The 26,157-nt window shown below is 36.9% G+C and overlaps 39 non-coding genes across 39 annotated transcripts; all 39 read right to left on the reverse strand.

Moving 5' to 3' along the window:
* Nucleotides 1–124: 124 nt before the first annotated feature.
* Nucleotides 125–243, reverse strand: LOC147531270 (5S ribosomal RNA). Its single transcript, XR_015228656.1, has one exon. It is a non-coding gene; the product is annotated as a 5S ribosomal RNA (ribosomal RNA).
* A 562-nt stretch (nt 244–805) lies between these two features.
* On the reverse strand, nt 806–924 carry LOC147531271 (5S ribosomal RNA). Its single transcript, XR_015228657.1, has one exon. It is a non-coding gene; the product is annotated as a 5S ribosomal RNA (ribosomal RNA).
* A 561-nt stretch (nt 925–1,485) lies between these two features.
* On the reverse strand, nt 1,486–1,604 carry LOC147531272 (5S ribosomal RNA). The gene has a single exon (XR_015228932.1). It is a non-coding gene; the product is annotated as a 5S ribosomal RNA (ribosomal RNA).
* A 562-nt stretch (nt 1,605–2,166) lies between these two features.
* Nucleotides 2,167–2,285, reverse strand: LOC147531273 (5S ribosomal RNA). Its single transcript, XR_015228658.1, has one exon. It is a non-coding gene; the product is annotated as a 5S ribosomal RNA (ribosomal RNA).
* Nucleotides 2,286–2,847: 562 nt separating this feature from the next.
* LOC147531274 (5S ribosomal RNA) lies at nt 2,848–2,966 on the reverse strand. Its single transcript, XR_015228659.1, has one exon. It is a non-coding gene; the product is annotated as a 5S ribosomal RNA (ribosomal RNA).
* Nucleotides 2,967–3,528: 562 nt separating this feature from the next.
* On the reverse strand, nt 3,529–3,647 carry LOC147531275 (5S ribosomal RNA). The gene has a single exon (XR_015228660.1). It is a non-coding gene; the product is annotated as a 5S ribosomal RNA (ribosomal RNA).
* Nucleotides 3,648–4,209: 562 nt separating this feature from the next.
* Nucleotides 4,210–4,328, reverse strand: LOC147531276 (5S ribosomal RNA). Its single transcript, XR_015228661.1, has one exon. It is a non-coding gene; the product is annotated as a 5S ribosomal RNA (ribosomal RNA).
* A 562-nt stretch (nt 4,329–4,890) lies between these two features.
* LOC147531277 (5S ribosomal RNA) lies at nt 4,891–5,009 on the reverse strand. Its single transcript, XR_015228662.1, has one exon. It is a non-coding gene; the product is annotated as a 5S ribosomal RNA (ribosomal RNA).
* Nucleotides 5,010–5,571: 562 nt separating this feature from the next.
* On the reverse strand, nt 5,572–5,690 carry LOC147531278 (5S ribosomal RNA). The gene has a single exon (XR_015228663.1). It is a non-coding gene; the product is annotated as a 5S ribosomal RNA (ribosomal RNA).
* Nucleotides 5,691–6,252: 562 nt separating this feature from the next.
* Nucleotides 6,253–6,371, reverse strand: LOC147531279 (5S ribosomal RNA). The gene has a single exon (XR_015228664.1). It is a non-coding gene; the product is annotated as a 5S ribosomal RNA (ribosomal RNA).
* A 562-nt stretch (nt 6,372–6,933) lies between these two features.
* On the reverse strand, nt 6,934–7,052 carry LOC147531280 (5S ribosomal RNA). Its single transcript, XR_015228665.1, has one exon. It is a non-coding gene; the product is annotated as a 5S ribosomal RNA (ribosomal RNA).
* Nucleotides 7,053–7,614: 562 nt separating this feature from the next.
* LOC147531281 (5S ribosomal RNA) lies at nt 7,615–7,733 on the reverse strand. Its single transcript, XR_015228667.1, has one exon. It is a non-coding gene; the product is annotated as a 5S ribosomal RNA (ribosomal RNA).
* A 562-nt stretch (nt 7,734–8,295) lies between these two features.
* On the reverse strand, nt 8,296–8,414 carry LOC147531282 (5S ribosomal RNA). Its single transcript, XR_015228668.1, has one exon. It is a non-coding gene; the product is annotated as a 5S ribosomal RNA (ribosomal RNA).
* Nucleotides 8,415–8,976: 562 nt separating this feature from the next.
* Nucleotides 8,977–9,095, reverse strand: LOC147531283 (5S ribosomal RNA). The gene has a single exon (XR_015228669.1). It is a non-coding gene; the product is annotated as a 5S ribosomal RNA (ribosomal RNA).
* Nucleotides 9,096–9,659: 564 nt separating this feature from the next.
* Nucleotides 9,660–9,778, reverse strand: LOC147531284 (5S ribosomal RNA). The gene has a single exon (XR_015228670.1). It is a non-coding gene; the product is annotated as a 5S ribosomal RNA (ribosomal RNA).
* A 562-nt stretch (nt 9,779–10,340) lies between these two features.
* LOC147531285 (5S ribosomal RNA) lies at nt 10,341–10,459 on the reverse strand. Its single transcript, XR_015228671.1, has one exon. It is a non-coding gene; the product is annotated as a 5S ribosomal RNA (ribosomal RNA).
* A 562-nt stretch (nt 10,460–11,021) lies between these two features.
* On the reverse strand, nt 11,022–11,140 carry LOC147531286 (5S ribosomal RNA). The gene has a single exon (XR_015228672.1). It is a non-coding gene; the product is annotated as a 5S ribosomal RNA (ribosomal RNA).
* Nucleotides 11,141–11,702: 562 nt separating this feature from the next.
* On the reverse strand, nt 11,703–11,821 carry LOC147531287 (5S ribosomal RNA). Its single transcript, XR_015228673.1, has one exon. It is a non-coding gene; the product is annotated as a 5S ribosomal RNA (ribosomal RNA).
* A 562-nt stretch (nt 11,822–12,383) lies between these two features.
* On the reverse strand, nt 12,384–12,502 carry LOC147531288 (5S ribosomal RNA). Its single transcript, XR_015228674.1, has one exon. It is a non-coding gene; the product is annotated as a 5S ribosomal RNA (ribosomal RNA).
* A 562-nt stretch (nt 12,503–13,064) lies between these two features.
* LOC147531289 (5S ribosomal RNA) lies at nt 13,065–13,183 on the reverse strand. Its single transcript, XR_015228675.1, has one exon. It is a non-coding gene; the product is annotated as a 5S ribosomal RNA (ribosomal RNA).
* Nucleotides 13,184–13,745: 562 nt separating this feature from the next.
* On the reverse strand, nt 13,746–13,864 carry LOC147531290 (5S ribosomal RNA). Its single transcript, XR_015228676.1, has one exon. It is a non-coding gene; the product is annotated as a 5S ribosomal RNA (ribosomal RNA).
* A 564-nt stretch (nt 13,865–14,428) lies between these two features.
* LOC147531291 (5S ribosomal RNA) lies at nt 14,429–14,547 on the reverse strand. The gene has a single exon (XR_015228678.1). It is a non-coding gene; the product is annotated as a 5S ribosomal RNA (ribosomal RNA).
* Nucleotides 14,548–15,109: 562 nt separating this feature from the next.
* On the reverse strand, nt 15,110–15,228 carry LOC147531292 (5S ribosomal RNA). The gene has a single exon (XR_015228679.1). It is a non-coding gene; the product is annotated as a 5S ribosomal RNA (ribosomal RNA).
* Nucleotides 15,229–15,790: 562 nt separating this feature from the next.
* On the reverse strand, nt 15,791–15,909 carry LOC147531293 (5S ribosomal RNA). Its single transcript, XR_015228680.1, has one exon. It is a non-coding gene; the product is annotated as a 5S ribosomal RNA (ribosomal RNA).
* Nucleotides 15,910–16,471: 562 nt separating this feature from the next.
* On the reverse strand, nt 16,472–16,590 carry LOC147531294 (5S ribosomal RNA). Its single transcript, XR_015228681.1, has one exon. It is a non-coding gene; the product is annotated as a 5S ribosomal RNA (ribosomal RNA).
* Nucleotides 16,591–17,153: 563 nt separating this feature from the next.
* Nucleotides 17,154–17,272, reverse strand: LOC147531295 (5S ribosomal RNA). The gene has a single exon (XR_015228682.1). It is a non-coding gene; the product is annotated as a 5S ribosomal RNA (ribosomal RNA).
* A 563-nt stretch (nt 17,273–17,835) lies between these two features.
* Nucleotides 17,836–17,954, reverse strand: LOC147531296 (5S ribosomal RNA). Its single transcript, XR_015228683.1, has one exon. It is a non-coding gene; the product is annotated as a 5S ribosomal RNA (ribosomal RNA).
* Nucleotides 17,955–18,516: 562 nt separating this feature from the next.
* Nucleotides 18,517–18,635, reverse strand: LOC147531297 (5S ribosomal RNA). The gene has a single exon (XR_015228684.1). It is a non-coding gene; the product is annotated as a 5S ribosomal RNA (ribosomal RNA).
* A 560-nt stretch (nt 18,636–19,195) lies between these two features.
* On the reverse strand, nt 19,196–19,314 carry LOC147531298 (5S ribosomal RNA). Its single transcript, XR_015228685.1, has one exon. It is a non-coding gene; the product is annotated as a 5S ribosomal RNA (ribosomal RNA).
* A 562-nt stretch (nt 19,315–19,876) lies between these two features.
* On the reverse strand, nt 19,877–19,995 carry LOC147531299 (5S ribosomal RNA). Its single transcript, XR_015228686.1, has one exon. It is a non-coding gene; the product is annotated as a 5S ribosomal RNA (ribosomal RNA).
* Nucleotides 19,996–20,557: 562 nt separating this feature from the next.
* On the reverse strand, nt 20,558–20,676 carry LOC147531300 (5S ribosomal RNA). Its single transcript, XR_015228899.1, has one exon. It is a non-coding gene; the product is annotated as a 5S ribosomal RNA (ribosomal RNA).
* A 562-nt stretch (nt 20,677–21,238) lies between these two features.
* LOC147531301 (5S ribosomal RNA) lies at nt 21,239–21,357 on the reverse strand. Its single transcript, XR_015228687.1, has one exon. It is a non-coding gene; the product is annotated as a 5S ribosomal RNA (ribosomal RNA).
* Nucleotides 21,358–21,919: 562 nt separating this feature from the next.
* On the reverse strand, nt 21,920–22,038 carry LOC147531302 (5S ribosomal RNA). The gene has a single exon (XR_015228689.1). It is a non-coding gene; the product is annotated as a 5S ribosomal RNA (ribosomal RNA).
* A 562-nt stretch (nt 22,039–22,600) lies between these two features.
* On the reverse strand, nt 22,601–22,719 carry LOC147531303 (5S ribosomal RNA). The gene has a single exon (XR_015228901.1). It is a non-coding gene; the product is annotated as a 5S ribosomal RNA (ribosomal RNA).
* A 562-nt stretch (nt 22,720–23,281) lies between these two features.
* LOC147531304 (5S ribosomal RNA) lies at nt 23,282–23,400 on the reverse strand. The gene has a single exon (XR_015228690.1). It is a non-coding gene; the product is annotated as a 5S ribosomal RNA (ribosomal RNA).
* Nucleotides 23,401–23,962: 562 nt separating this feature from the next.
* On the reverse strand, nt 23,963–24,081 carry LOC147531305 (5S ribosomal RNA). The gene has a single exon (XR_015228691.1). It is a non-coding gene; the product is annotated as a 5S ribosomal RNA (ribosomal RNA).
* Nucleotides 24,082–24,644: 563 nt separating this feature from the next.
* LOC147531306 (5S ribosomal RNA) lies at nt 24,645–24,763 on the reverse strand. The gene has a single exon (XR_015228692.1). It is a non-coding gene; the product is annotated as a 5S ribosomal RNA (ribosomal RNA).
* A 562-nt stretch (nt 24,764–25,325) lies between these two features.
* On the reverse strand, nt 25,326–25,444 carry LOC147531307 (5S ribosomal RNA). The gene has a single exon (XR_015228693.1). It is a non-coding gene; the product is annotated as a 5S ribosomal RNA (ribosomal RNA).
* Nucleotides 25,445–26,006: 562 nt separating this feature from the next.
* LOC147531308 (5S ribosomal RNA) lies at nt 26,007–26,125 on the reverse strand. Its single transcript, XR_015228694.1, has one exon. It is a non-coding gene; the product is annotated as a 5S ribosomal RNA (ribosomal RNA).
* Nucleotides 26,126–26,157: the final 32 nt, after the last annotated feature.

Below are 26,157 nucleotides of genomic sequence, written 5' to 3' on the forward strand. Positions count from 1 at the left end.
GTTTTTTTGGCAAATCCGACGATCCTAACCCGCCTTTGGCAGGTTATTTTCTTCCCCTCTTCTCCATCTCTCCGACGAGACAAAAAAAAAAAAAGTAGAAAAAGGGAAAAAAAAAGTAGAAAAAGGGATGCAACACGAGGACTTCCCAGGAGGTCACCCATCCTAGTACTACTCTCGCCCAAGCACGCTTAACTTCGGAGTTCTGATGGGATCCGGTGGATTAGTGCTGGTATGATCGCATCCGTTAGTATTTTACAATGGGTACTACTTGTTCTCATCGTGGACTCCTATTTCTCCCCGATTTCACGCACTCTATAGTGATACGACGTAAAAACGTTTACTCCCTCCGTCCGATTATGTTTGACTTTTTAGCAGATCCAATTTTTATTTATTGTTCTCTCACTAAAAGATTTTTCCTAAATTACCTATATTAAATTTGGAGTATTCAAATAAATAATATGTCGGAAGTAGTGTAGAAATAACTTAAACTTTTTATTCTTATTAAAAGTAAAGGGTAGATTGGGAAATGCTAATGAAATTAGTAATAAATATTTCCGGACATATTTTTATGTCTCCAAATCGCTGTCATCGGTTTATAATACGTACGACGAGTTATTCCAGTTTTAAATTACTCGAGTTACACAAAATTCTGAAAAATAGACGGATGACACAGAAAACAACGTTTTTTTGGCAAATCCGACGATCCTAACCCGCCTTTGGCAGGTTATTTTCTTCCCCTCTTCTCCATCTCTCCGACGAGACAAAAAAAAAAAAAGTAGAAAAAGGGAAAAAAAAAGTAGAAAAAGGGATGCAACACGAGGACTTCCCAGGAGGTCACCCATCCTAGTACTACTCTCGCCCAAGCACGCTTAACTTCGGAGTTCTGATGGGATCCGGTGGATTAGTGCTGGTATGATCGCATCCGTTAGTATTTTACAATGGGTACTACTTGTTCTCATCGTGGACTCCTATTTCTCCCCGATTTCACGCACTCTATAGTGATACGACGTAAAAACGTTTACTCCCTCCGTCCGATTATGTTTGACTTTTTAGCAGATCCAATTTTTATTTATTGTTCTCTCACTAAAAGATTTTTCCTAAATTACCTATATTAAATTTGGAGTATTCAAATAAATAATATGTCGGAAGTAGTGTAGAAATAACTGAAACTTTTTATTCTTATTAAAAGTAAAGGGTAGATTGGGAAATGCTAATGAAATTAGTAATAAATATTTCCGGACATATTTTTATGTCTCCAAATCGCTGTCATCGGTTTATAATACGTACGACGAGTTATTCCAGTTTTAAATTACTCGAGTTACACAAAATTCTGAAAAATAGACGGATGACACAGAAAACAACGTTTTTTTGGCAAATCCGACGATCCTAACCCGCCTTTGGCAGGTTATTTTCTTCCCCTCTTCTCCATCTCTCCGACGAGACAAAAAAAAAAAAGTAGAAAAAGGGAAAAAAAAAGTAGAAAAAGGGATGCAACACGAGGACTTCCCAGGAGGTCACCCATCCTAGTACTACTCTCGCCCAAGCACGCTTAACTTCGGAGTTCTGATGGGATCCGGTGGATTAGTGCTGGTATGATCGCATCTGTTAGTATTTTACAATGGGTACTACTTGTTCTCATCGTGGACTCCTATTTCTCCCCGATTTCACGCACTCTATAGTGATACGACGTAAAAACGTTTACTCCCTCCGTCCGATTATGTTTGACTTTTTAGCAGATCCAATTTTTATTTATTGTTCTCTCACTAAAAGATTTTTCCTAAATTACCTATATTAAATTTGGAGTATTCAAATAAATAATATGTCGGAAGTAGTGTAGAAATAACTGAAACTTTTTATTCTTATTAAAAGTAAAGGGTAGATTGGGAAATGCTAATGAAATTAGTAATAAATATTTCCGGACATATTTTTATGTCTCCAAATCGCTGTCATCGGTTTATAATACGTACGACGAGTTATTCCAGTTTTAAATTACTCGAGTTACACAAAATTCTGAAAAATAGACGGATGACACAGAAAACAACGTTTTTTTGGCAAATCCGACGATCCTAACCCGCCTTTGGCAGGTTATTTTCTTCCCCTCTTCTCCATCTCTCCGACGAGACAAAAAAAAAAAAAGTAGAAAAAGGGAAAAAAAAAGTAGAAAAAGGGATGCAACACGAGGACTTCCCAGGAGGTCACCCATCCTAGTACTACTCTCGCCCAAGCACGCTTAACTTCGGAGTTCTGATGGGATCCGGTGGATTAGTGCTGGTATGATCGCATCCGTTAGTATTTTACAATGGGTACTACTTGTTCTCATCGTGGACTCCTATTTCTCCCCGATTTCACGCACTCTATAGTGATACGACGTAAAAACGTTTACTCCCTCCGTCCGATTATGTTTGACTTTTTAGCAGATCCAATTTTTATTTATTGTTCTCTCACTAAAAGATTTTTCCTAAATTACCTATATTAAATTTGGAGTATTCAAATAAATAATATGTCGGAAGTAGTGTAGAAATAACTGAAACTTTTTATTCTTATTAAAAGTAAAGGGTAGATTGGGAAATGCTAATGAAATTAGTAATAAATATTTCCGGACATATTTTTATGTCTCCAAATCGCTGTCATCGGTTTATAATACGTACGACGAGTTATTCCAGTTTTAAATTACTCGAGTTACACAAAATTCTGAAAAATAGACGGATGACACAGAAAACAACGTTTTTTTGGCAAATCCGACGATCCTAACCCGCCTTTGGCAGGTTATTTTCTTCCCCTCTTCTCCATCTCTCCGACGAGACAAAAAAAAAAAAAGTAGAAAAAGGGAAAAAAAAAGTAGAAAAAGGGATGCAACACGAGGACTTCCCAGGAGGTCACCCATCCTAGTACTACTCTCGCCCAAGCACGCTTAACTTCGGAGTTCTGATGGGATCCGGTGGATTAGTGCTGGTATGATCGCATCCGTTAGTATTTTACAATGGGTACTACTTGTTCTCATCGTGGACTCCTATTTCTCCCCGATTTCACGCACTCTATAGTGATACGACGTAAAAACGTTTACTCCCTCCGTCCGATTATGTTTGACTTTTTAGCAGATCCAATTTTTATTTATTGTTCTCTCACTAAAAGATTTTTCCTAAATTACCTATATTAAATTTGGAGTATTCAAATAAATAATATGTCGGAAGTAGTGTAGAAATAACTGAAACTTTTTATTCTTATTAAAAGTAAAGGGTAGATTGGGAAATGCTAATGAAATTAGTAATAAATATTTCCGGACATATTTTTATGTCTCCAAATCGCTGTCAACGGTTTATAATACGTACGACGAGTTATTCCAGTTTTAAATTACTCGAGTTACACAAAATTCTGAAAAATAGACGGATGACACAGAAAACAACGTTTTTTTGGCAAATCCGACGATCCTAACCCGCCTTTGGCAGGTTATTTTCTTCCCCTCTTCTCCATCTCTCCGACGAGACAAAAAAAAAAGAAGTAGAAAAAGGGAAAAAAAAAGTAGAAAAAGGGATGCAACACGAGGACTTCCCAGGAGGTCACCCATCCTAGTACTACTCTCGCCCAAGCACGCTTAACTTCGGAGTTCTGATGGGATCCGGTGGATTAGTGCTGGTATGATCGCATCCGTTAGTATTTTACAATGGGTACTACTTGTTCTCATCGTGGACTCCTATTTCTCCCCGATTTCACGCACTCTATAGTGATACGACGTAAAAACGTTTACTCCCTCCGTCCGATTATGTTTGACTTTTTAGCAGATCCAATTTTTATTTATTGTTCTCTCACTAAAAGATTTTTCCTAAATTACCTATATTAAATTTGGAGTATTCAAATATATAATATGTCGGAAGTAGTGTAGAAATAACTTAAACTTTTTATTCTTATTAAAAGTAAAGGGTAGATTGGGAAATGCTAATGAAATTAGTAATAAATATTTCCGGACATATTTTTATGTCTCCAAATCGCTGTCATCGGTTTATAATACGTACGACGAGTTATTCCAGTTTTAAATTACTCGAGTTACACAAAATTCTGAAAAATAGACGGATGACACAGAAAACAACGTTTTTTTGGCAAATCCGACGATCCTAACCCGCCTTTGGCAGGTTATTTTCTTCCCCTCTTCTCCATCTCTCCGACGAGACAAAAAAAAAAAAAGTAGAAAAAGGGAAAAAAAAAGTAGAAAAAGGGATGCAACACGAGGACTTCCCAGGAGGTCACCCATCCTAGTACTACTCTCGCCCAAGCACGCTTAACTTCGGAGTTCTGATGGGATCCGGTGGATTAGTGCTGGTATGATCGCATCCGTTAGTATTTTACAATGGGTACTACTTGTTCTCATCGTGGACTCCTATTTCTCCCCGATTTCACGCACTCTATAGTGATACGACGTAAAAACGTTTACTCCCTCCGTCCGATTATGTTTGACTTTTTAGCAGATCCAATTTTTATTTATTGTTCTCTCACTAAAAGATTTTTCCTAAATTACCTATATTAAATTTGGAGTATTCAAATAAATAATATGTCGGAAGTAGTGTAGAAATAACTGAAACTTTTTATTCTTATTAAAAGTAAAGGGTAGATTGGGAAATGCTAATGAAATTAGTAATAAATATTTCCGGACATATTTTTATGTCTCCAAATCGCTGTCATCGGTTTATAATACGTACGACGAGTTATTCCAGTTTTAAATTACTCGAGTTACACAAAATTCTGAAAAATAGACGGATGACACAGAAAACAACGTTTTTTTGGCAAATCCGACGATCCTAACCCGCCTTTGGCAGGTTATTTTCTTCCCCTCTTCTCCATCTCTCCGACGAGACAAAAAAAAAAAAAGTAGAAAAAGGGAAAAAAAAAGTAGAAAAAGGGATGCAACACGAGGACTTCCCAGGAGGTCACCCATCCTAGTACTACTCTCGCCCAAGCACGCTTAACTTCGGAGTTCTGATGGGATCCGGTGGATTAGTGCTGGTATGATCGCATCCGTTAGTATTTTACAATGGGTACTACTTGTTCTCATCGTGGACTCCTATTTCTCCCCGATTTCACGCACTCTATAGTGATACGACGTAAAAACGTTTACTCCCTCCGTCCGATTATGTTTGACTTTTTAGCAGATCCAATTTTTATTTATTGTTCTCTCACTAAAAGATTTTTCCTAAATTACCTATATTAAATTTGGAGTATTCAAATAAATAATATGTCGGAAGTAGTGTAGAAATAACTGAAACTTTTTATTCTTATTAAAAGTAAAGGGTAGATTGGGAAATGCTAATGAAATTAGTAATAAATATTTCCGGACATATTTTTATGTCTCCAAATCGCTGTCATCGGTTTATAATACGTACGACGAGTTATTCCAGTTTTAAATTACTCGAGTTACACAAAATTCTGAAAAATAGACGGATGACACAGAAAACAACGTTTTTTTGGCAAATCCGACGATCCTAACCCGCCTTTGGCAGGTTATTTTCTTCCCCTCTTCTCCATCTCTCCGACGAGACAAAAAAAAAAAAAGTAGAAAAAGGGAAAAAAAAAGTAGAAAAAGGGATGCAACACGAGGACTTCCCAGGAGGTCACCCATCCTAGTACTACTCTCGCCCAAGCACGCTTAACTTCGGAGTTCTGATGGGATCCGGTGGATTAGTGCTGGTATGATCGCATCCGTTAGTATTTTACAATGGGTACTACTTGTTCTCATCGTGGACTCCTATTTCTCCCCGATTTCACGCACTCTATAGTGATACGACGTAAAAACGTTTACTCCCTCCGTCCGATTATGTTTGACTTTTTAGCAGATCCAATTTTTATTTATTGTTCTCTCACTAAAAGATTTTTCCTAAATTACCTATATTAAATTTGGAGTATTCAAATAAATAATATGTCGGAAGTAGTGTAGAAATAACTGAAACTTTTTATTCTTATTAAAAGTAAAGGGTAGATTGGGAAATGCTAATGAAATTAGTAATAAATATTTCCGGACATATTTTTATGTCTCCAAATCGCTGTCAACGGTTTATAATACGTACGACGAGTTATTCCAGTTTTAAATTACTCGAGTTACACAAAATTCTGAAAAATAGACGGATGACACAGAAAACAACGTTTTTTTGGCAAATCCGACGATCCTAACCCGCCTTTGGCAGGTTATTTTCTTCCCCTCTTCTCCATCTCTCCGACGAGACAAAAAAAAAAGAAGTAGAAAAAGGGAAAAAAAAAGTAGAAAAAGGGATGCAACACGAGGACTTCCCAGGAGGTCACCCATCCTAGTACTACTCTCGCCCAAGCACGCTTAACTTCGGAGTTCTGATGGGATCCGGTGGATTAGTGCTGGTATGATCGCATCCGTTAGTATTTTACAATGGGTACTACTTGTTCTCATCGTGGACTCCTATTTCTCCCCGATTTCACGCACTCTATAGTGATACGACGTAAAAACGTTTACTCCCTCCGTCCGATTATGTTTGACTTTTTAGCAGATCCAATTTTTATTTATTGTTCTCTCACTAAAAGATTTTTCCTAAATTACCTATATTAAATTTGGAGTATTCAAATAAATAATATGTCGGAAGTAGTGTAGAAATAACTTAAACTTTTTATTCTTATTAAAAGTAAAGGGTAGATTGGGAAATGCTAATGAAATTAGTAATAAATATTTCCGGACATATTTTTATGTCTCCAAATCGCTGTCATCGGTTTATAATACGTACGACGAGTTATTCCAGTTTTAAATTACTCGAGTTACACAAAATTCTGAAAAATAGACGGATGACACAGAAAACAACGTTTTTTTGGCAAATCCGACGATCCTAACCCGCCTTTGGCAGGTTATTTTCTTCCCCTCTTCTCCATCTCTCCGACGAGACAAAAAAAAAAAAAGTAGAAAAAGGGAAAAAAAAAGTAGAAAAAGGGATGCAACACGAGGACTTCCCAGGAGGTCACCCATCCTAGTACTACTCTCGCCCAAGCACGCTTAACTTCGGAGTTCTGATGGGATCCGGTGGATTAGTGCTGGTATGATCGCATCCGTTAGTATTTTACAATGGGTACTACTTGTTCTCATCGTGGACTCCTATTTCTCCCCGATTTCACGCACTCTATAGTGATACGACGTAAAAACGTTTACTCCCTCCGTCCGATTATGTTTGACTTTTTAGCAGATCCAATTTTTATTTATTGTTCTCTCACTAAAAGATTTTTCCTAAATTACCTATATTAAATTTGGAGTATTCAAATAAATAATATGTCGGAAGTAGTGTAGAAATAACTGAAACTTTTTATTCTTATTAAAAGTAAAGGGTAGATTGGGAAATGCTAATGAAATTAGTAATAAATATTTCCGGACATATTTTTATGTCTCCAAATCGCTGTCATCGGTTTATAATACGTACGACGAGTTATTCCAGTTTTAAATTACTCGAGTTACACAAAATTCTGAAAAATAGACGGATGACACAGAAAACAACGTTTTTTTGGCAAATCCGACGATCCTAACCCGCCTTTGGCAGGTTATTTTCTTCCCCTCTTCTCCATCTCTCCGACGAGACAAAAAAAAAAGAAGTAGAAAAAGGGAAAAAAAAAGTAGAAAAAGGGATGCAACACGAGGACTTCCCAGGAGGTCACCCATCCTAGTACTACTCTCGCCCAAGCACGCTTAACTTCGGAGTTCTGATGGGATCCGGTGGATTAGTGCTGGTATGATCGCATCCGTTAGTATTTTACAATGGGTACTACTTGTTCTCATCGTGGACTCCTATTTCTCCCCGATTTCACGCACTCTATAGTGATACGACGTAAAAACGTTTACTCCCTCCGTCCGATTATGTTTGACTTTTTAGCAGATCCAATTTTTATTTATTGTTCTCTCACTAAAAGATTTTTCCTAAATTACCTATATTAAATTTGGAGTATTCAAATAAATAATATGTCGGAAGTAGTGTAGAAATAACTGAAACTTTTTATTCTTATTAAAAGTAAAGGGTAGATTGGGAAATGCTAATGAAATTAGTAATAAATATTTCCGGACATATTTTTATGTCTCCAAATCGCTGTCAACGGTTTATAATACGTACGACGAGTTATTCCAGTTTTAAATTACTCGAGTTACACAAAATTCTGAAAAATAGACGGATGACACAGAAAACAACGTTTTTTTGGCAAATCCGACGATCCTAACCCGCCTTTGGCAGGTTATTTTCTTCCCCTCTTCTCCATCTCTCCGACGAGACAAAAAAAAAAGAAGTAGAAAAAGGGAAAAAAAAAGTAGAAAAAGGGATGCAACACGAGGACTTCCCAGGAGGTCACCCATCCTAGTACTACTCTCGCCCAAGCACGCTTAACTTCGGAGTTCTGATGGGATCCGGTGGATTAGTGCTGGTATGATCGCATCCGTTAGTATTTTACAATGGGTACTACTTGTTCTCATCGTGGACTCCTATTTCTCCCCGATTTCACGCACTCTATAGTGATACGACGTAAAAACGTTTACTCCCTCCGTCCGATTATGTTTGACTTTTTAGCAGATCCAATTTTTATTTATTGTTCTCTCACTAAAAGATTTTTCCTAAATTACCTATATTAAATTTGGAGTATTCAAATAAATAATATGTCGGAAGTAGTGTAGAAATAACTGAAACTTTTTATTCTTATTAAAAGTAAAGGGTAGATTGGGAAATGCTAATGAAATTAGTAATAAATATTTCCGGACATATTTTTATGTCTCCAAATCGCTGTCATCGGTTTATAATACGTACGACGAGTTATTCCAGTTTTAAATTACTCGAGTTACACAAAATTCTGAAAAATAGACGGATGACACAGAAAACAACGTTTTTTTGGCAAATCCGACGATCCTAACCCGCCTTTGGCAGGTTATTTTCTTCCCCTCTTCTCCATCTCTCCGACGAGACAAAAAAAAAAAAAGTAGAAAAAGGGAAAAAAAAAGTAGAAAAAGGGATGCAACACGAGGACTTCCCAGGAGGTCACCCATCCTAGTACTACTCTCGCCCAAGCACGCTTAACTTCGGAGTTCTGATGGGATCCGGTGGATTAGTGCTGGTATGATCGCATCCGGTAGTATTTTACAATGGGTACTACTTGTTCTCATCGTGGACTCCTATTTCTCCCCGATTTCACGCACTCTATAGTGATACGACGTAAAAACGTTTACTCCCTCCGTCCGATTATGTTTGACTTTTTTAGCAGATCCAATTTTTATTTATTGTTCTCTCACTAAAAGATTTTTCCTAAATTACCTATATTAAATTTGGAGTATTCAAATAAATAATATGTCGGAAGTAGTGTAGAAATAACTGAAACTTTTTATTCTTATTAAAAGTAAAGGGTAGATTGGGAAATGCTAATGAAATTAGTAATAAATATTTCCGGACATATTTTTATGTCTCCAAATCGCTGTCATCGGTTTATAATACGTACGACGAGTTATTCCAGTTTTAAATTACTCGAGTTACACAAAATTCTGAAAAATAGACGGATGACACAGAAAACAACGTTTTTTTGGCAAATCCGACGATCCTAACCCGCCTTTGGCAGGTTATTTTCTTCCCCTCTTCTCCATCTCTCCGACGAGACAAAAAAAAAAAAAGTAGAAAAAGGGAAAAAAAAAAGTAGAAAAAGGGATGCAACACGAGGACTTCCCAGGAGGTCACCCATCCTAGTACTACTCTCGCCCAAGCACGCTTAACTTCGGAGTTCTGATGGGATCCGGTGGATTAGTGCTGGTATGATCGCATCCGTTAGTATTTTACAATGGGTACTACTTGTTCTCATCGTGGACTCCTATTTCTCCCCGATTTCACGCACTCTATAGTGATACGACGTAAAAACGTTTACTCCCTCCGTCCGATTATGTTTGACTTTTTAGCAGATCCAATTTTTATTTATTGTTCTCTCACTAAAAGATTTTTCCTAAATTACCTATATTAAATTTGGAGTATTCAAATAAATAATATGTCGAAAGTAGTGTAGAAATAACTGAAACTTTTTATTCTTATTAAAAGTAAAGGGTAGATTGGGAAATGCTAATGAAATTAGTAATAAATATTTCCGGACATATTTTTATGTCTCCAAATCGCTGTCATCGGTTTATAATACGTACGACGAGTTATTCCAGTTTTAAATTACTCGAGTTACACAAAATTCTGAAAAATAGACGGATGACACAGAAAACAACGTTTTTTTGGCAAATCCGACGATCCTAACCCGCCTTTGGCAGGTTATTTTCTTCCCCCCTTCTCCATCTCTCCGACGAGACAAAAAAAAAAAAAGTAGAAAAAGGGAAAAAAAAAGTAGAAAAAGGGATGCAACACGAGGACTTCCCAGGAGGTCACCCATCCTAGTACTACTCTCGCCCAAGCACGCTTAACTTCGGAGTTCTGATGGGATCCGGTGGATTAGTGCTGGTATGATCGCATCCGTTAGTATTTTACAATGGGTACTACTTGTTCTCATCGTGGACTCCTATTTCTCCCCGATTTCACGCACTCTATAGTGATACGACGTAAAAACGTTTACTCCCTCCGTCCGATTATGTTTGACTTTTTAGCAGATCCAATTTTTATTTATTGTTCTCTCACTAAAAGATTTTTCCTAAATTACCTATATTAAATTTGGAGTATTCAAATAAATAATATGTCGGAAGTAGTGTAGAAATAACTGAAACTTTTTATTCTTATTAAAAGTAAAGGGTAGATTGGGAAATGCTAATGAAATTAGTAATAAATATTTCCGGACATATTTTTATGTCTCCAAATCGCTGTCATCGGTTTATAATACGTACTACGAGTTATTCCAGTTTTAAATTACTCGAGTTACACAAAATTCTGAAAAATAGACGGATGACACAGAAAACAACGTTTTTTTGGCAAATCCGACGATCCTAACCCGCCTTTGGCAGGTTATTTTCTTCCCCTCTTCTCCATCTCTCCGACGAGACAAAAAAAAAAAAAGTAGAAAAAGGGAAAAAAAAAGTAGAAAAAGGGATGCAACACGAGGACTTCCCAGGAGGTCACCCATCCTAGTACTACTCTCGCCCAAGCACGCTTAACTTCGGAGTTCTGATGGGATCCGGTGGATTAGTGCTGGTATGATCGCATCCGTTAGTATTTTACAATGGGTACTACTTGTTCTCATCGTGGACTCCTATTTCTCCCCGATTTCACGCACTCTATAGTGATACGACGTAAAAACGTTTACTCCCTCCGTCCGATTATGTTTGACTTTTTAGCAGATCCAATTTTTATTTATTGTTCTCTCACTAAAAGATTTTTCCTAAATTACCTATATTAAATTTGGAGTATTCAAATAAATAATATGTCGGAAGTAGTGTAGAAATAACTTAAACTTTTTATTCTTATTAAAAGTAAAGGGTAGATTGGGAAATGCTAATGAAATTAGTAATAAATATTTCCGGACATATTTTTATGTCTCCAAATCGCTGTCATCGGTTTATAATACGTACGACGAGTTATTCCAGTTTTAAATTACTCGAGTTACACAAAATTCTGAAAAATAGACGGATGACACAGAAAACAACGTTTTTTTGGCAAATCCGACGATCCTAACCCGCCTTTGGCAGGTTATTTTCTTCCCCTCTTCTCCATCTCTCCGACGAGACAAAAAAAAAAAAAGTAGAAAAAGGGAAAAAAAAAGTAGAAAAAGGGATGCAACACGAGGACTTCCCAGGAGGTCACCCATCCTAGTACTACTCTCGCCCAAGCACGCTTAACTTCGGAGTTCTGATGGGATCCGGTGGATTAGTGCTGGTATGATCGCATCCGTTAGTATTTTACAATGGGTACTACTTGTTCTCATCGTGGACTCCTATTTCTCCCCGATTTCACGCACTCTATAGTGATACGACGTAAAAACGTTTACTCCCTCCGTCCGATTATGTTTGACTTTTTAGCAGATCCAATTTTTATTTATTGTTCTCTCACTAAAAGATTTTTCCTAAATTACCTATATTAAATTTGGAGTATTCAAATAAATAATATGTCGGAAGTAGTGTAGAAATAACTGAAACTTTTTATTCTTATTAAAAGTAAAGGGTAGATTGGGAAATGCTAATGAAATTAGTAATAAATATTTCCGGACATATTTTTATGTCTCCAAATCGCTGTCATCGGTTTATAATACGTACGACGAGTTATTCCAGTTTTAAATTACTCGAGTTACACAAAATTCTGAAAAATAGACGGATGACACAGAAAACAACGTTTTTTTGGCAAATCCGACGATCCTAACCCGCCTTTGGCAGGTTATTTTCTTCCCCTCTTCTCCATCTCTCCGACGAGACAAAAAAAAAAGAAGTAGAAAAAGGGAAAAAAAAAGTAGAAAAAGGGATGCAACACGAGGACTTCCCAGGAGGTCACCCATCCTAGTACTACTCTCGCCCAAGCACGCTTAACTTCGGAGTTCTGATGGGATCCGGTGGATTAGTGCTGGTATGATCGCATCCGTTAGTATTTTACAATGGGTACTACTTGTTCTCATCGTGGACTCCTATTTCTCCCCGATTTCACGCACTCTATAGTGATACGACGTAAAAACGTTTACTCCCTCCGTCCGATTATGTTTGACTTTTTAGCAGATCCAATTTTTATTTATTGTTCTCTCACTAAAAGATTTTTCCTAAATTACCTATATTAAATTTGGAGTATTCAAATAAATAATATGTCGGAAGTAGTGTAGAAATAACTGAAACTTTTTATTCTTATTAAAAGTAAAGGGTAGATTGGGAAATGCTAATGAAATTAGTAATAAATATTTCCGGACATATTTTTATGTCTCCAAATCGCTGTCAACGGTTTATAATACGTACGACGAGTTATTCCAGTTTTAAATTACTCGAGTTACACAAAATTCTGAAAAATAGACGGATGACACAGAAAACAACGTTTTTTTGGCAAATCCGACGATCCTAACCCGCCTTTGGCAGGTTATTTTCTTCCCCTCTTCTCCATCTCTCCGACGAGACAAAAAAAAAAGAAGTAGAAAAAGGGAAAAAAAAAGTAGAAAAAGGGATGCAACACGAGGACTTCCCAGGAGGTCACCCATCCTAGTACTACTCTCGCCCAAGCACGCTTAACTTCGGAGTTCTGATGGGATCCGGTGGATTAGTGCTGGTATGATCGCATCCGTTAGTATTTTACAATGGGTACTACTTGTTCTCATCGTGGACTCCTATTTCTCCCCGATTTCACGCACTCTATAGTGATACGACGTAAAAACGTTTACTCCCTCCGTCCGATTATGTTTGACTTTTTAGCAGATCCAATTTTTATTTATTGTTCTCTCACTAAAAGATTTTTCCTAAATTACCTATATTAAATTTGGAGTATTCAAATAAATAATATGTCGGAAGTAGTGTAGAAATAACTGAAACTTTTTATTCTTATTAAAAGTAAAGGGTAGATTGGGAAATGCTAATGAAATTAGTAATAAATATTTCCGGACATATTTTTATGTCTCCAAATCGCTGTCATCGGTTTATAATACGTACGACGAGTTATTCCAGTTTTAAATTACTCGAGTTACACAAAATTCTGAAAAATAGACGGATGACACAGAAAACAACGTTTTTTTGGCAAATCCGACGATCCTAACCCGCCTTTGGCAGGTTATTTTCTTCCCCTCTTCTCCATCTCTCCGACGAGACAAAAAAAAAAAAAGTAGAAAAAGGGAAAAAAAAAGTAGAAAAAGGGATGCAACACGAGGACTTCCCAGGAGGTCACCCATCCTAGTACTACTCTCGCCCAAGCACGCTTAACTTCGGAGTTCTGATGGGATCCGGTGGATTAGTGCTGGTATGATCGCATCCGGTAGTATTTTACAATGGGTACTACTTGTTCTCATCGTGGACTCCTATTTCTCCCCGATTTCACGCACTCTATAGTGATACGACGTAAAAACGTTTACTCCCTCCGTCCGATTATGTTTGACTTTTTTAGCAGATCCAATTTTTATTTATTGTTCTCTCACTAAAAGATTTTTCCTAAATTACCTATATTAAATTTGGAGTATTCAAATAAATAATATGTCGGAAGTAGTGTAGAAATAACTGAAACTTTTTATTCTTATTAAAAGTAAAGGGTAGATTGGGAAATGCTAATGAAATTAGTAATAAATATTTCCGGACATATTTTTATGTCTCCAAATCGCTGTCATCGGTTTATAATACGTACGACGAGTTATTCCAGTTTTAAATTACTCGAGTTACACAAAATTCTGAAAAATAGACGGATGACACAGAAAACAACGTTTTTTTGGCAAATCCGACGATCCTAACCCGCCTTTGGCAGGTTATTTTCTTCCCCTCTTCTCCATCTCTCCGACGAGACAAAAAAAAAAAAAGTAGAAAAAGGGAAAAAAAAAAGTAGAAAAAGGGATGCAACACGAGGACTTCCCAGGAGGTCACCCATCCTAGTACTACTCTCGCCCAAGCACGCTTAACTTCGGAGTTCTGATGGGATCCGGTGGATTAGTGCTGGTATGATCGCATCCGTTAGTATTTTACAATGGGTACTACTTGTTCTCATCGTGGACTCCTATTTCTCCCCGATTTCACGCACTCTATAGTGATACGACGTAAAAACGTTTACTCCCTCCGTCCGATTATGTTTGACTTTTTAGCAGATCCAATTTTTATTTATTGTTCTCTCACTAAAAGATTTTTCCTAAATTACCTATATTAAATTTGGAGTATTCAAATAAATAATATGTCGAAAGTAGTGTAGAAATAACTGAAACTTTTTATTCTTATTAAAAGTAAAGGGTAGATTGGGAAATGCTAATGAAATTAGTAATAAATATTTCCGGACATATTTTTATGTCTCCAAATCGCTGTCATCGGTTTATAATACGTACGACGAGTTATTCCAGTTTTAAATTACTCGAGTTACACAAAATTCTGAAAAATAGACGGATGACACAGAAAACAACGTTTTTTTGGCAAATCCGACGATCCTAACCCGCCTTTGGCAGGTTATTTTCTTCCCCTCTTCTCCATCTCTCCGACGAGACAAAAAAAAAAAAAGTAGAAAAAGGGAAAAAAAAAGTAGAAAAAGGGATGCAACACGAGGACTTCCCAGGAGGTCACCCATCCTAGTACTACTCTCGCCCAAGCACGCTTAACTTCGGAGTTCTGATGGGATCCGGTGGATTAGTGCTGGTATGATCGCATCCGTTAGTATTTTACAATGGGTACTACTTGTTCTCATCGTGGACTCCTATTTCTCCCCGATTTCACGCACTCTATAGTGATACGACGTAAAAACGTTTACTCCCTCCGTCCGATTATGTTTGACTTTTTAGCAGATCCAATTTTTATTTATTGTTCTCTCACTAAAAGATTTTTCCTAAATTACCTATATTAAATTTGGAGTATTCAAATAAATAATATGTCGGAAGTAGTGTAGAAATAACTGAAACTTTTTATTCTTATTAAAAGTAAAGGGTAGATTGGGAAATGCTAATGAAATTAGTAATAAATATTTCCGGACATATTTTTATGTCTCCAAATCGCTGTCATCGGTTTATAATACGTACGACGAGTTATTCCAGTTTTAAATTACTCGAGTTACACAAAATTCTGAAAAATAGACGGATGACACAGAAAACAACGTTTTTTTGGCAAATCCGACGATCCTAACCCGCCTTTGGCAGGTTATTTTCTTCCCCTCTTCTCCATCTCTCCGACGAGACAAAAAAAAAAGAAGTAGAAAAAGGGAAAAAAAAAGTAGAAAAAGGGATGCAACACGAGGACTTCCCAGGAGGTCACCCATCCTAGTACTACTCTCGCCCAAGCACGCTTAACTTCGGAGTTCTGATGGGATCCGGTGGATTAGTGCTGGTATGATCGCATCCGTTAGTATTTTACAATGGGTACTACTTGTTCTCATCGTGGACTCCTATTTCTCCCCGATTTCACGCACTCTATAGTGATACGACGTAAAAACGTTTACTCCCTCCGTCCGATTATGTTTGACTTTTTAGCAGATCCAATTTTTATTTATTGTTCTCTCACTAAAAGATTTTTCCTAAATTACCTATATTAAATTTGGAGTATTCAAATAAATAATATGTCGGAAGTAGTGTAGAAATAACTGAAACTTTTTATTCTTATTAAAAGTAAAGGGTAGATTGGGAAATGCTAATGAAATTAGTAATAAATATTTCCGGACATATTTTTATGTCTCCAAATCGCTGTCAACGGTTTATAATACGTACGACGAGTTATTCCAGTTTTAAATTACTCGAGTTACACAAAATTCTGAAAAATAGACGGATGACACAGAAAACAACGTTTTTTTGGCAAATCCGACGATCCTAACCCGCCTTTGGCAGGTTATTTTCTTCCCCTCTTCTCCATCTCTCCGACGAGACAAAAAAAAAAGAAGTAGAAAAAGGGAAAAAAAAAGTAGAAAAAGGGATGCAACACGAGGACTTCCCAGGAGGTCACCCATCCTAGTACTACTCTCGCCCAAGCACGCTTAACTTCGGAGTTCTGATGGGATCCGGTGGATTAGTGCTGGTATGATCGCATCCGTTAGTATTTTACAATGGGTACTACTTGTTCTCATCGTGGACTCCTATTTCTCCCCGATTTCACGCACTCTATAGTGATACGACGTAAAAACGTTTACTCCCTCCGTCCGATTATGTTTGACTTTTTAGCAGATCCAATTTTTATTTATTGTTCTCTCACTAAAAGATTTTTCCTAAATTACCTATATTAAATTTGGAGTATTCAAATAAATAATATGTCGGAAGTAGTGTAGAAATAACTGAAACTTTTTATTCTTATTAAAAGTAAAGGGTAGATTGGGAAATGCTAATGAAATTAGTAATAAATATTTCCGGACATATTTTTATGTCTCCAAATCGCTGTCATCGGTTTATAATACGTACGACGAGTTATTCCAGTTTTAAATTACTCGAGTTACACAAAATTCTGAAAAATAGACGGATGACACAGAAAACAACGTTTTTTTGGCAAATCCGACGATCCTAACCCGCCTTTGGCAGGTTATTTTCTTCCCCTCTTCTCCATCTCTCCGACGAGACAAAAAAAAAAAAAAGTAGAAAAAGGGAAAAAAAAAGTAGAAAAAGGGATGCAACACGAGGACTTCCCAGGAGGTCACCCATCCTAGTACTACTCTCGCCCAAGCACGCTTAACTTCGGAGTTCTGATGGGATCCGGTGGATTAGTGCTGGTATGATCGCATCCGGTAGTATTTTACAATGGGTACTACTTGTTCTCATCGTGGACTCCTATTTCTCCCCGATTTCACGCACTCTATAGTGATACGACGTAAAAACGTTTACTCCCTCCGTCCGATTATGTTTGACTTTTTTAGCAGATCCAATTTTTATTTATTGTTCTCTCACTAAAAGATTTTTCCTAAATTACCTATATTAAATTTGGAGTATTCAAATAAATAATATGTCGGAAGTAGTGTAGAAATAACTGAAACTTTTTATTCTTATTAAAAGTAAAGGGTAGATTGGGAAATGCTAATGAAATTAGTAATAAATATTTCCGGACATATTTTTATGTCTCCAAATCGCTGTCATCGGTTTATAATACGTACGACGAGTTATTCCAGTTTTAAATTACTCGAGTTACACAAAATTCTGAAAAATAGACGGATGACACAGAAAACAACGTTTTTTTGGCAAATCCGACGATCCTAACCCGCCTTTGGCAGGTTATTTTCTTCCCCTCTTCTCCATCTCTCCGACGAGACAAAAAAAAAAAAAGTAGAAAAAGGGAAAAAAAAAGTAGAAAAAGGGATGCAACACGAGGACTTCCCAGGAGGTCACCCATCCTAGTACTACTCTCGCCCAAGCACGCTTAACTTCGGAGTTCTGATGGGATCCGGTGGATTAGTGCTGGTATGATCGCATCCGTTAGTATTTTACAATGGGTACTACTTGTTCTCATCGTGGACTCCTATTTCTCCCCGATTTCACGCACTCTATAGTGATACGACGTAAAAACGTTTACTCCCTCCGTCCGATTATGTTTGACTTTTTAGCAGATCCAATTTTTATTTATTGTTCTCTCACTAAAAGATTTTTCCTAAATTACCTATATTAAATTTGGAGTATTCAAATAAATAATATGTCGGAAGTAGTGTAGAAATAACTGAAACTTTTTATTCTTATTAAAAGTAAAGGGTAGATTGGGAAATGCTAATGAAATTAGTAATAAATATTTCCGGACATATTTTTATGTCTCCAAATCGCTGTCATCGGTTTATAATACGTACGACGAGTTATTCCAGTTTTAAATTACTCGAGTTACACAAAATTCTGAAAAATAGACGGATGACACAGAAAACAACGTTTTTTTGGCAAATCCGACGATCCTAACCCGCCTTTGGCAGGTTATTTTCTTCCCCTCTTCTCCATCTCTCCGACGAGACAAAAAAAAAAGAAGTAGAAAAAGGGAAAAAAAAAGTAGAAAAAGGGATGCAACACGAGGACTTCCCAGGAGGTCACCCATCCTAGTACTACTCTCGCCCAAGCACGCTTAACTTCGGAGTTCTGATGGGATCCGGTGGATTAGTGCTGGTATGATCGCATCCGTTAGTATTTTACAATGGGTACTACTTGTTCTCATCGTGGACTCCTATTTCTCCCCGATTTCACGCACTCTATAGTGATACGACGTAAAAACGTTTACTCCCTCCGTCCGATTATGTTTGACTTTTTAGCAGATCCAATTTTTATTTATTGTTCTCTCACTAAAAGATTTTTCCTAAATTACCTATATTAAATTTGGAGTATTCAAATAAATAATATGTCGGAAGTAGTGTAGAAATAACTGAAACTTTTTATTCTTATTAAAAGTAAAGGGTAGATTGGGAAATGCTAATGAAATTAGTAATAAATATTTCCGGACATATTTTTATGTCTCCAAATCGCTGTCATCGGTTTATAATACGTACGACGAGTTATTCCAGTTTTAAATTACTCGAGTTACACAAAATTCTGAAAAATAGACGGATGACACAGAAAACAACGTTTTTTTGGCAAATCCGACGATCCTAACCCGCCTTTGGCAGGTTATTTTCTTCCCCTCTTCTCCATCTCTCCGACGAGACAAAAAAAAAAAGTAGAAAAAGGGAAAAAAAAAGTAGAAAAAGGGATGCAACACGAGGACTTCCCAGGAGGTCACCCATCCTAGTACTACTCTCGCCCAAGCACGCTTAACTTCGGAGTTCTGATGGGATCCGGTGGATTAGTGCTGGTATGATCGCATCCGTTAGTATTTTACAATGGGTACTACTTGTTCTCATCGTGGACTCCTATTTCTCCCCGATTTCACGCACTCTATAGTGATACGACGTAAAAACGTTTACTCCCTCCGTCCGATTATGTTTGACTTTTTAGCAGATCCAATTTTTATTTATTGTTCTCTCACTAAAAGATTTTTCCTAAATTACCTATATTAAATTTGGAGTATTCAAATAAATAATATGTCGGAAGTAGTGTAGAAATAACTGAAACTTTTTATTCTTATTAAAAGTAAAGGGTAGATTGGGAAATGCTAATGAAATTAGTAATAAATATTTCCGGACATATTTTTATGTCTCCAAATCGCTGTCATCGGTTTATAATACGTACGACGAGTTATTCCAGTTTTAAATTACTCGAGTTACACAAAATTCTGAAAAATAGACGGATGACACAGAAAACAACGTTTTTTTGGCAAATCCGACGATCCTAACCCGCCTTTGGCAGGTTATTTTCTTCCCCTCTTCTCCATCTCTCCGACGAGACAAAAAAAAAAAAAGTAGAAAAAGGGAAAAAAAAAGTAGAAAAAGGGATGCAACACGAGGACTTCCCAGGAGGTCACCCATCCTAGTACTACTCTCGCCCAAGCACGCTTAACTTCGGAGTTCTGATGGGATCCGGTGGATTAGTGCTGGTATGATCGCATCCGTTAGTATTTTACAATGGGTACTACTTGTTCTCATCGTGGACTCCTATTTCTCCCCGATTTCACGCACTCTATAGTGATACGACGTAAAAACGTTTACTCCCTCCGTCCGATTATGTTTGACTTTTTAGCAGATCCAATTTTTATTTATTGTTCTCTCACTAAAAGATTTTTCCTAAATTACCTATATTAAATTTGGAGTATTCAAATAAATAATATGTCGGAAGTAGTGTAGAAATAACTGAAACTTTTTATTCTTATTAAAAGTAAAGGGTAGATTGGGAAATGCTAATGAAATTAGTAATAAATATTTCCGGACATATTTTTATGTCTCCAAATCGCTGTCATCGGTTTATAATACGTACGACGAGTTATTCCAGTTTTAAATTACTCGAGTTACACAAAATTCTGAAAAATAGACGGATGACACAGAAAACAACGTTTTTTTGGCAAATCCGACGATCCTAACCCGCCTTTGGCAGGTTATTTTCTTCCCCTCTTCTCCATATCTCCGACGAGACAAAAAAAAAAGAAGTAGAAAAAGGGAAAAAAAAAGTAGAAAAAGGGATGCAACACGAGGACTTCCCAGGAGGTCACCCATCCTAGTACTACTCTCGCCCAAGCACGTTTAACTTCGGAGTTCTGATGGGATCCGGTGGATTAGTGCTGGTATGATCGCATCCGTTAGTATTTTACAATGGGTACTACTTGTTCTCATCGTGGACTCCTATTTCTCCCCGATTTCACGCACTCTATAGTGATACGACGTAAAAACGTTTACTCCCTCCGTCCGATTATGTTTGACTTTTTAGCAGATCCAATTTTTATTTATTGTTCTCTCACTAAAAGATTTTTCCTAAATTACCAATATTAAATTTGGAGTATTCAAATAAATAATATGTCGGAAGTAGTGTAGAAATAACTGAAACTTTTTATTCTTATTAAAAGTAAAGGGTAGATTGGGAAATGCTAATGAAATTAGTAATAAATATTTCCGGACATATTTTTATGTCTCCAAATCGCTGTCATCGGTTTATAATACGTACGACGAGTTATTCCAGTTTTAAATTACTCGAGTTACACAAAATTCTGAAAAATAGACGGATGACACAGAAAACAACGTTTTTTTGGCAAATCCGACGATCCTAACCCGCCTTTGGCAGGTTATTTTCTTCCCCTCTTCTCCATCTCTCCGACGAGACAAAAAAAAAAAAAGTAGAAAAAGGGAAAAAAAAAGTAGAAAAAGGGATGCAACACGAGGACTTCCCAGGAGGTCACCCATCCTAGTACTACTCTCGCCCAAGCACGCTTAACTTCGGAGTTCTGATGGGATCCGGTGGATTAGTGCTGGTATGATCGCATCCGTTAGTATTTTACAATGGGTACTACTTGTTCTCATCGTGGACTCCTATTTCTCCCCGATTTCACGCACTCTATAGTGATACGACGTAAAAACGTTTACTCCCTCCGTCCGATTATGTTTGACTTTTTAGCAGATCCAATTTTTATTTATTGTTCTCTCACTAAAAGATTTTTCCTAAATTACCTATATTAAATTTGGAGTATTCAAATAAATAATATGTCGGAAGTAGTGTAGAAATAACTGAAACTTTTTATTCTTATTAAAAGTAAAGGGTAGATTGGGAAATGCTAATGAAATTAGTAATAAATATTTCCGGACATATTTTTATGTCTCCAAATCGCTGTCATCGGTTTATAATACGTACGACGAGTTATTCCAGTTTTAAATTACTCGAGTTACACAAAATTCTGAAAAATAGACGGATGACACAGAAAACAACGTTTTTTTGGCAAATCCGACGATCCTAACCCGCCTTTGGCAGGTTATTTTCTTCCCCTCTTCTCCATCTCTCCGACGAGACAAAAAAAAAAAAAGTAGAAAAAGGGAAAAAAAAAGTAGAAAAAGGGATGCAACACGAGGACTTCCCAGGAGGTCACCCATCCTAGTACTACTCTCGCCCAAGCACGCTTAACTTCGGAGTTCTGATGGGATCCGGTGGATTAGTGCTGGTATGATCGCATCCGTTAGTATTTTACAATGGGTACTACTTGTTCTCATCGTGGACTCCTATTTCTCCCCGATTTCACGCACTCTATAGTGATACGACGTAAAAACGTTTACTCCCTCCGTCCGATTATGTTTGACTTTTTAGCAGATCCAATTTTTATTTATTGTTCTCTCACTAAAAGATTTTTCCTAAATTACCTATATTAAATTTGGAGTATTCAAATAAATAATATGTCGGAAGTAGTGTAGAAATAACTGAAACTTTTTATTCTTATTAAAAGTAAAGGGTAGATTGGGAAATGCTAATGAAATTAGTAATAAATATTTCCGGACATATTTTTATGTCTCCAAATCGCTGTCATCGGTTTATAATACGTACGACGAGTTATTCCAGTTTTAAATTACTCGAGTTACACAAAATTCTGAAAAATAGACGGATGACACAGAAAACAACGTTTTTTTGGCAAATCCGACGATCCTAACCCGCCTTTGGCAGGTTATTTTCTTCCCCTCTTCTCCATATCTCCGACGAGACAAAAAAAAAAGAAGTAGAAAAAGGGAAAAAAAAAGTAGAAAAAGGGATGCAACACGAGGACTTCCCAGGAGGTCACCCATCCTAGTACTACTCTCGCCCAAGCACGTTTAACTTCGGAGTTCTGATGGGATCCGGTGGATTAGTGCTGGTATGATCGCATCCGTTAGTATTTTACAATGGGTACTACTTGTTCTCATCGTGGACTCCTATTTCTCCCCGATTTCACGCACTCTATAGTGATACGACGTAAAAACGTTTACTCCCTCCGTCCGATTATGTTTGACTTTTTAGCAGATCCAATTTTTATTTATTGTTCTCTCACTAAAAGATTTTTCCTAAATTACCAATATTAAATTTGGAGTATTCAAATAAATAATATGTCGGAAGTAGTGTAGAAATAACTGAAACTTTTTATTCTTATTAAAAGTAAAGGGTAGATTGGGAAATGCTAATGAAATTAGTAATAAATATTTCCGGACATATTTTTATGTCTCCAAATCGCTGTCATCGGTTTATAATACGTACGACGAGTTATTCCAGTTTTAAATTACTCGAGTTACACAAAATTCTGAAAAATAGACGGATGACACAGAAAACAACGTTTTTTTGGCAAATCCGACGATCCTAACCCGCCTTTGGCAGGTTATTTTCTTCCCCTCTTCTCCATCTCTCCGACGAGACAAAAAAAAAAAAAGTAGAAAAAGGGAAAAAAAAAGTAGAAAAAGGGATGCAACACGAGGACTTCCCAGGAGGTCACCCATCCTAGTACTACTCTCGCCCAAGCACGCTTAACTTCGGAGTTCTGATGGGATCCGGTGGATTAGTGCTGGTATGATCGCATCCGTTAGTATTTTACAATGGGTACTACTTGTTCTCATCGTGGACTCCTATTTCTCCCCGATTTCACGCACTCTATAGTGATACGACGTAAAAACGTTTACTCCCTCCGTCCGATTATGTTTGACTTTTTAGCAGATCCAATTTTTATTTATTGTTCTCTCACTAAAAGATTTTTCCTAAATTACCTATATTAAATTTGGAGTATTCAAATAAATAATATGTCGGAAGTAGTGTAGAAATAACTGAAACTTTTTATTCTTATTAAAAGTAAAGGGTAGATTGGGAAATGCTAATGAAATTAGTAATAAATATTTCCGGACATATTTTTATGTCTCCAAATCGCTGTCATCGGTTTATAATACGTACGACGAGTTATTCCAGTTTTAAATTACTCGAGTTACACAAAATTCTGAAAAATAGACGGATGACACAGAAAACAACGTTTTTTTGGCAAATCCGACGATCCTAACCCGCCTTTGGCAGGTTATTTTCTTCCCCTCTTCTCCATCTCTCCGACGAGACAAAAAAAAAAAAAGTAGAAAAAGGGAAAAAAAAAGTAGAAAAAGGGATGCAACACGAGGACTTCCCAGGAGGTCACCCATCCTAGTACTACTCTCGCCCAAGCACGCTTAACTTCGGAGTTCTGATGGGATCCGGTGGATTAGTGCTGGTATGATCGCATCCGTTAGTATTTTACAATGGGTACTACTTGTTCTCATCGTGGACTCCTATTTCTCCCCGATTTCACGCACTCTATAGTGATACGACGTAAAAACGTTTACTCCCTCCGTCCGATTATGTTTGACTTTTTAGCAGATCCAATTTTTATTTATTGTTCTCTCACTAAAAGATTTTTCCTAAATTACCTATATTAAATTTGGAGTATTCAAATAAATAATATGTCGGAAGTAGTGTAGAAATAACTGAAACTTTTTATTCTTATTAAAAGTAAAGGGTAGATTGGGAAATGCTAATGAAATTAGTAATAAATATTTCCGGACATATTTTTATGTCTCCAAATCGCTGTCAACGGTTTATAATACGTACGACGAGTTATTCCAGTTTTAAATTACTCGAGTTACACAAAATTCTGAAAAATAGACGGATGACACAGAAAACAACGTTTTTTTGGCAAATCCGACGATCCTAACCCGCCTTTGGCAGGTTATTTTCTTCCCCTCTTCTCCATCTCTCCGACGAGACAAAAAAAAAAAGAAGTAGAAAAAGGGAAAAAAAAAGTAGAAAAAGGGATGCAACACGAGGACTTCCCAGGAGGTCACCCATCCTAGTACTACTCTCGCCCAAGCACGCTTAACTTCGGAGTTCTGATGGGATCCGGTGGATTAGTGCTGGTATGATCGCATCCGTTAGTATTTTACAATGGGTACTACTTGTTCTCATCGTGGACTCCTATTTCTCCCCGATTTCACGCACTCTATAGTGATACGACGTAAAAACGTTTACTCCCTCCGTCCGATTATGTTTGACTTTTTAGCAGATCCAATTTTTATTTATTGTTCTCTCACTAAAAGATTTTTCCTAAATTACCTATATTAAATTTGGAGTATTCAAATAAATAATATGTCGGAAGTAGTGTAGAAATAACTTAAACTTTTTATTCTTATTAAAAGTAAAGGGTAGATTGGGAAATGCTAATGAAATTAGTAATAAATATTTCCGGACATATTTTTATGTCTCCAAATCGCTGTCATCGGTTTATAATACGTACGACGAGTTATTCCAGTTTTAAATTACTCGAGTTACACAAAATTCTGAAAAATAGACGGATGACACAGAAAACAACGTTTTTTTGGCAAATCCGACGATCCTAACCCGCCTTTGGCAGGTTATTTTCTTCCCCTCTTCTCCATCTCTCCGACGAGACAAAAAAAAAAAAAGTAGAAAAAGGGAAAAAAAAAGTAGAAAAAGGGATGCAACACGAGGACTTCCCAGGAGGTCACCCATCCTAGTACTACTCTCGCCCAAGCACGCTTAACTTCGGAGTTCTGATGGGATCCGGTGGATTAGTGCTGGTATGATCGCATCCGTTAGTATTTTACAATGGGTACTACTTGTTCTCATCGTGGACTCCTATTTCTCCCCGATTTCACGCACTCTATAGTGATACGACGTAAAAACGTTTACTCCCTCCGTCCGATTATGTTTGACTTTTTAGCAGATCCAATTTTTATTTATTGTTCTCTCACTAAAGGATTTTTCCTAAATTACCTATATTAAATTTGGAGTATTCAAATAAATAATATGTCGGAAGTAGTGTAGAAATAACTGAAACTTTTTATTCTTATTAAAAGTAAAGGGTAGATTGGGAAATGCTAATGAAATTAGTAATAAATATTTCCGGACATATTTTTATGTCTCCAAATCGCTGTCATCGGTTTATAATACCTACGACGAGTTATTCCAGTTTTAAATTACTCGAGTTACACAAAATTCTGAAAAATAGACGGATGACACAGAAAACAACGTTTTTTTGGCAAATCCGACGATCCTAACCCGCCTTTGGCAGGTTATTTTCTTCCCCTCTTCTCCATCTCTCCGACGAGACAAAAAAAAAAGAAGTAGAAAAAGGGAAAAAAAAAGTAGAAAAAGGGATGCAACACGAGGACTTCCCAGGAGGTCACCCATCCTAGTACTACTCTCGCCCAAGCACGCTTAACTTCGGAGTTCTGATGGGATCCGGTGGATTAGTGCTGGTATGATCGCATCCGTTAGTATTTTACAATGGGTACTACTTGTTCT

Source organism: Eschscholzia californica, unplaced genomic scaffold (genome assembly GCF_041429995.1).
Source record: "Eschscholzia californica isolate CP2 unplaced genomic scaffold, dmEscCali1.0.p SCAF_6, whole genome shotgun sequence".
In the NCBI taxonomy this organism is placed as follows: Eukaryota; Viridiplantae; Streptophyta; class Magnoliopsida; order Ranunculales; family Papaveraceae; genus Eschscholzia; species Eschscholzia californica.